The following is a 5,995-nucleotide window of genomic DNA, read 5'->3' on the forward strand; positions in this document are numbered from 1 at the left end:
GCAAGCTGCCCCATTTGAGTCTCTAATTTTGCAATAGACTGGGTATGTGAGCTCAAAGCTTGCAAAATCTTATCCTCAAAAGATTGACTATGTAAAGGCTCATGAGACTGGGGTTGAGTATAGACAGGTTGGACTGGGGGATAACTGGATCTTTGAAATCCAGGCGAATAACCGCCTTGACTTGGTTGACTCTGAGAAGGGTTGGGTGGGTGGATCTGTGAGTTGCGCCATGAGAAATTGGGATGATTTCGCCAACCCGGGTTATAAGTGTTGGAAAATGGATTAGGTACGGGCCTAGCGAAGTTTTCAGTCATCTGAGCTTGCTCTTGGACAAACTCAGGATATTGTGGCGCAACTGGGCACTCGAAGACATGGTGTGCAGGACTCGCACACAACGCGCACACCTGCATGGCAGGGGAGGGACCCAACAAAAACTGATCTAATTTCTGGGACAGTTGGTCTACCTTGTTGCTCAACTCAAGGTTCATCCCTAACTCGAAAATACCTGCCTTCTTAATGCTATCCTGTGCAGGTGCGGCCCTATCAAACCGTGAGGCTGTCGCATGGTGCATCGAATTCTCACTCAATGTCTCAAAAAGTGACCATGCTTCATCCTCACTTTTGAGCATAAATGTGCCCCCACACGCGGCATCCACCATTTGACGGTTCTTTTCAGTAAGATCGTCATAGAAATATTGCACCAGTTGCCAGCGAGGCACCTGATGGTGGGGACACTTGCGGAGAAGATCTTTCAATCTCTCCCATGACTCATGAAACTGTTCTCCTTCAATTTGGAAAAAACTGGTTATCACTTTACGAAACTGGTTCGTTTTACCAATTGGGAAATATTTCTTTAAAAATTCTCTTTGCATATGTTCCCAAGTGGTAATTCAAACAATATCTAATGATTTTAACCAACTCTTCGCTTTGTCCTTCAGAGAGAAGGGGAACAGGGTCAACCTCATCGCATCATCTCCAAAGTTGTTGATTCGCACTGTCGAGCAAATCTCTAAAAATTCATCGAGATGACGATATGGGTCTTCATTGCTAAGGCCATAAAATGAGGGTAACATTTGGATTACACTGGCCTTTATCTCAAAATGGTTTGCTCCTACATTAGGTCTTGTGATGCAGGAGGCGGGAGTGTAAGTGTTGGGCATGAAATACTCCCTCAGAGGACGAGTAATCTGCTGATTCTCAGCCATGGTTGCAGATCTCTGGGCTCTCCTAATAAGGGACTCAGGGTCCTCAATCGGCTCTACCAGCTCGGGATCAAGTGAGCGTCGCCCTTGCATACACCTCATAATAGACCGGTGTAGCTCACGTCCTAACTTTGGGTTTTCTACCTAACTAACGCACTAAGCGGCCAAACCACGCAAACCACAAAGCGAGTAAACTGAAAACGACAAAAACTAAACAAACACCATGCAGTTACACATAACAGAGATTATGCAAAGAAATATGAAATCTATGTGTACGGTACCAATCGTACACAGTCACCTCTAAGGGAATCCTAATAGGTGGGCTGTGCAGAAAAGTAAGCTCGTCTCTAAGATATGCACATACGTGGTTCTAAACCTAAATGCACACAAACACTAGGCAATAAAGCGGATACTAATATTACGCCGTTCCCCGGCAACGGCGCCAAAAATTTGATGTCTTCTTTTAAATCGTTGTAATTTTGAAAGGATTTTTAAATGTAAAACATGTGAAAACCAGACATCAAATAATAAAAACCGGTTCTCATTAGTGGATGAGACCGGGTCGAACTCAGGGAACGGGAATATATCATATTCAAGTACACAAATCTAACCTATTCTTTATTGCTGAATTATTTGAAATGTAAAATGTTCAAGAAGAGTAAAAACAACTAACTATTACAACAAATGAATACCCTTCGCAGAGGGCGTAAAGTGCAATATTTACAAACCCAATTAAAATTCTAATTCTAAATTTAAAAGTAAAAATCTTCTAATCTTGCATCTCGTGTGTCATGTAGTCACTTCTGCTCCTCTTCTGTACGATTCTGCACAAGTCAAAAGGACACGAGCAGTACAAGAGAGAAATATAGAAACTAAAACTATACTAAACTAGCTAAATGCTAATTACAAAAGCAATTACGCAAGAAATCTAAATAACAATGCTAATTATTTCAAATGAACTAATTACCTAATAATGGAACAGTAATTAAATCTAATATCAAAATACTAAAGTCATCTAACTTACAAAGATGCTAATTAAATCTAACTACTAAGTAACTAAATCATCTAATTATAATGCAAATCACCACTAACTAACTGCTAAGCTAATACCTAACAGCTTACTAAACTAACAGCATTACATCAAGTTCATTGTTAAGCAAGTTCAGTGGGTAATGCATCAATTTTAAACAGAACATTCAGCAACCTTGAAATCCTATATAGCTTCATCCAATTAATCTCTTGTATTAGGCAAATCCACACTCAATCAATCAACAAATTTAGTCATCCAATATGCTCCATCAAACAATTAATACAATTCTTTGTATTAAAAGATTAACAGAAAATTGCAGCAAAAATCAAAGACAGTCTTCAACCGGCTATCAGGAACCACTCCCCTCACTTGAAATCAATGAAAATAAGCTGCTGAGATCTAATTGCTTTTATCAGAAAACATTATTTTTCTGATTAAAAAAAATCAGTGCCTCTCAATATCTACATCGGATTCAGCCATCCGATTGAATATTTTTTTTCAAAAATTAATACTGGAATTTCAAAGAACAACAGATATCTACTGGAACTTTCAAACAGCTGCTGGAATAACTAGAACTCAGGAATCTAAACACTCAGATAGAACAATTCAAACATTTGATCGATCTTTGATAAAATCAATTTATCCCTTAATAAAATTTCAACACTCAGTCAATGCAAACAGTAATAGATTCAAAGTCATTCACGAGTTCGATCATTGATCGGAAACATTAAACCGTGAACTGAATTTCACGGTGGTTCAAGAATGAAAAATGCTTGTTTCCGGCAGCTGAAGAGAAGTTCCGGCGGCTGAAGCAGATCTAGAATCTCACGGCAACTGAAGAGAAGTTCCGGCGGCTGAAGGCTGAAGACAAGTTCGAATGTATCCAGATGATTCTGACCGACTGGATTTCAATCAAGCCTCTTCGAATTGGAAGGGTTAGAAGAGAAGTGGAATCCTCCTATATGCCATTACCGTAGCTGGATGCCTCCACCGGATTGAGGAAGAAGAGAGATCAAGGGAGAAGGAGAAGAAGAAGGCAAGAAACAAGGTGAAGGGGAAGGGTTAGAAAAGAGGGCAAAAGCATAAAAGAGAAGACAAGCCTCTCTTCCCCCTACGTATGGTATTTATAATTTTGAAAGTTTTTCCATAAGTCCATCTTATTTCAAAGAATTCTATTTCAAAACCTCTCTTCAAAAAGTTATTTACAAAACAACTCAAAATGACTATTTTTTAGAAAATACAAACTAAGTCTATTTTAACTTTAATTTTTTTATGATTTTCAAAAACTAAACTACTACAATTATGTCAAACACTAAAATAGGCATTAAAATGTAAAATAAAACTATTTTTCATGCATTTTCTATTTTTAAATCATTTTAACACATTTACTCGAAACTAACATAAAATTGGGTTTTTAAATTATTTTCTCATGAAATCATGCATATTTTTATATGAAAAATCCCTAAAATATATGCATGATCATCTGGTCATGAAAGATAATGGCCATAGCTCTCTGATAGGTTGCCCCGACATTCTTGAGTCCAAACGGCATGACTGTATAGCAAAAGGTACCCCAAGGCGTGGTAAAGGAAGTTTTGGATTGGTCACGAGCGACCAATTTGATCTGATTATAGCCTGAGTATCCGTCCATAAAGGAGAACATGGCATGGCCTGCCGTGCTATCGATCAGAAGATCGATGTTGGGGAGTGGATAATCATCCTTTGGGATTGCTTTGTTTAGATCTTTGAAGCCAATACAAATCTGGACTTTGCCATTCTTTTTGGAAACTGCCACGATGTTCGCCAACCAGTCTGGATATTCAATGGTCCGAATGAATCCTGCTTTTAACAATTCTTCAAGTCCTTCTTTAACTTGCGGTGCCACTCGAGGATCCATTTTTTCTGAGTTTCTGCTTGATTGGTTTGCAATCTGGCTTCAATACAAGGCGATGCTCAACTAACTTGGAGTCTAAGCCTGGCATATCCTCATAAGTCCAAGCGAAGACTTCCTGATGCTGCTTGAGGAAGTAGATGAGCCTTTCCTTCTTATCTGAACTTAGACTGGAGCCAATTTTGAGGATTTTCGGATCATCTTCCGAACCGATGTTGACATCCTCTGTCGGGTCTTGAACTAATGGTGATAGTTCATCCTGCTTCCGAATACTAGCGAATTCTGGCGAATCTTGAATTGCTGAGTCGAAATCTGCCAACTCTTTGATATGCTCTGTCATTCTGCTGACTTCTGCCCCTGCCTTTGCCTTGCAGATTCTGGCTGGTTTGGATTTGTTTTGAGAAAGATTGGTATTGATGGCGAGCTTTTTGAGCGATTTAGGAGCCATGATTCCGGCAATCCTGAAAGTGCAAAGAAGGTTTTTGAAAAAAATGTTCGAAACTAGCCTTTTGTACAGAAACAAAGGATGACAACATAGCCAAGCAAAGAATTTATGCGCACCAAGATGAATAGAGAAAACAAAGTCTTCATTGATTAAGTAAACTTTGATATTTACAAGTGATCGTTGAAGAAAAGAAAGGAATTGGGGCAGATCTGAGTCTAGAGTCAGGATTAGGGTCCTAAAGCTCTTTCAAAATCAAGGCATTTAGAGTCGGCTTCTTAGGGATTGCTGTATGTGCATAATTGTTTGTAATTGAATGTATGATATTCATTTTCGCCTTATTTTCTCATATTTTTCCCAATTTTTCCAAAATACAGAACAATTTTCCAAAATACCTCATTTTCCATCTTTTATGAAATATCTTCTTTTTCTCAAAAACCCTGGAGGATTTTTCCAAATTATCCACCTTTTCTTCAAAATTCTAGGTGATTTTCCATTCTTTCGTTCCTCTGGACTTCAAATTTCCAGCTTTTTATTTTATCCTGCCTGCAATTTTCAAAATTCTTGTATTTTTCCAATAGTCTAATTTCTAATCTTCCTATCTTTCAGTCCAATGGCATCCAGTCAGCTTGATTTTGTTTTTCCTGAGGGTCACATCTCCTATGAGGTGCGACAAAATCTTCCCGAGCATCGAGCTCTCAGCACCGGACCCTTCTTTCCCCGGTGGTACTATGTCTGGTTCAAAAACTTCTCCCGTATGTTTCTGAACCACTTGAGCGATTGCGGGTTGGAACTGACATCTGCAGTGGGGAAGTTGACGGTCAACGGCAATCTGATCCATGCGCTGGCAGAGCGGTGGAATCCATGTACCTGCACGTTCTGGTTTTCGTGGGGCGAGATGACACTACTGATGGATGAGTTTTCAGAGATTATGGGACTGCCTGAGCCAGCCGATCATCCTGGAGATCCATTAGAGCAGCAATTTCTAATTAATGTCAAGGGTCTGGACCCTAAAGATGTCGTGGCTCGCATGACAGGGCGCAAGTCTTGGCCACTGATTGAAGAAAATGGGAACGAGTACATGAGCCTGATCGAGATCTACCGACAGTATGGAGAATTCGTAGAAGTCAGCTCGTTGTTCAGGACAGCTCGAGAGAGAATTCAGCATGCGATGGTTCTATGTACTGTGGGACTTGCTTTCTTTCCAGACGGACAGAACTATGTGGATGTCAGAATAGTTCAGCTTCTGAGGAGATGGGGAAGTCGACAGACCAGCCGTCTTTCGATAGCCATGGCCGCGCTTGCTTTTCTATACAGAGGACTGACCCACTTCACAATGGGAGAGTCCATCTTAGTCGAGGGATGTACCTATGCTCTTCAGTCTTGGTTCCTTCAGCATATACCGACCAGAGCTAGTTTGTTCAGATATA

General features: G+C 39.9%; 1 non-coding gene across 1 annotated transcript; it reads left to right on the top strand.

The window, feature by feature from the left end:
• Positions 1 to 717: 717 nt before the first annotated feature.
• On the top strand, positions 718 to 823 carry LOC149811774 (small nucleolar RNA R71). The gene has a single exon (XR_016428638.1). It is a non-coding gene; the product is annotated as a small nucleolar RNA R71 (small nucleolar RNA).
• The last annotated feature ends 5,172 nt before the right edge of the window (positions 824 to 5,995 follow it).

Source organism: Nuphar pumila, chromosome 17 (assembly GCF_984573655.1).
Source record: "Nuphar pumila chromosome 17, dmNupPumi1.hap1.1, whole genome shotgun sequence".
Lineage (NCBI taxonomy): Eukaryota > Viridiplantae > Streptophyta > Magnoliopsida > Nymphaeales > Nymphaeaceae > Nuphar > Nuphar pumila.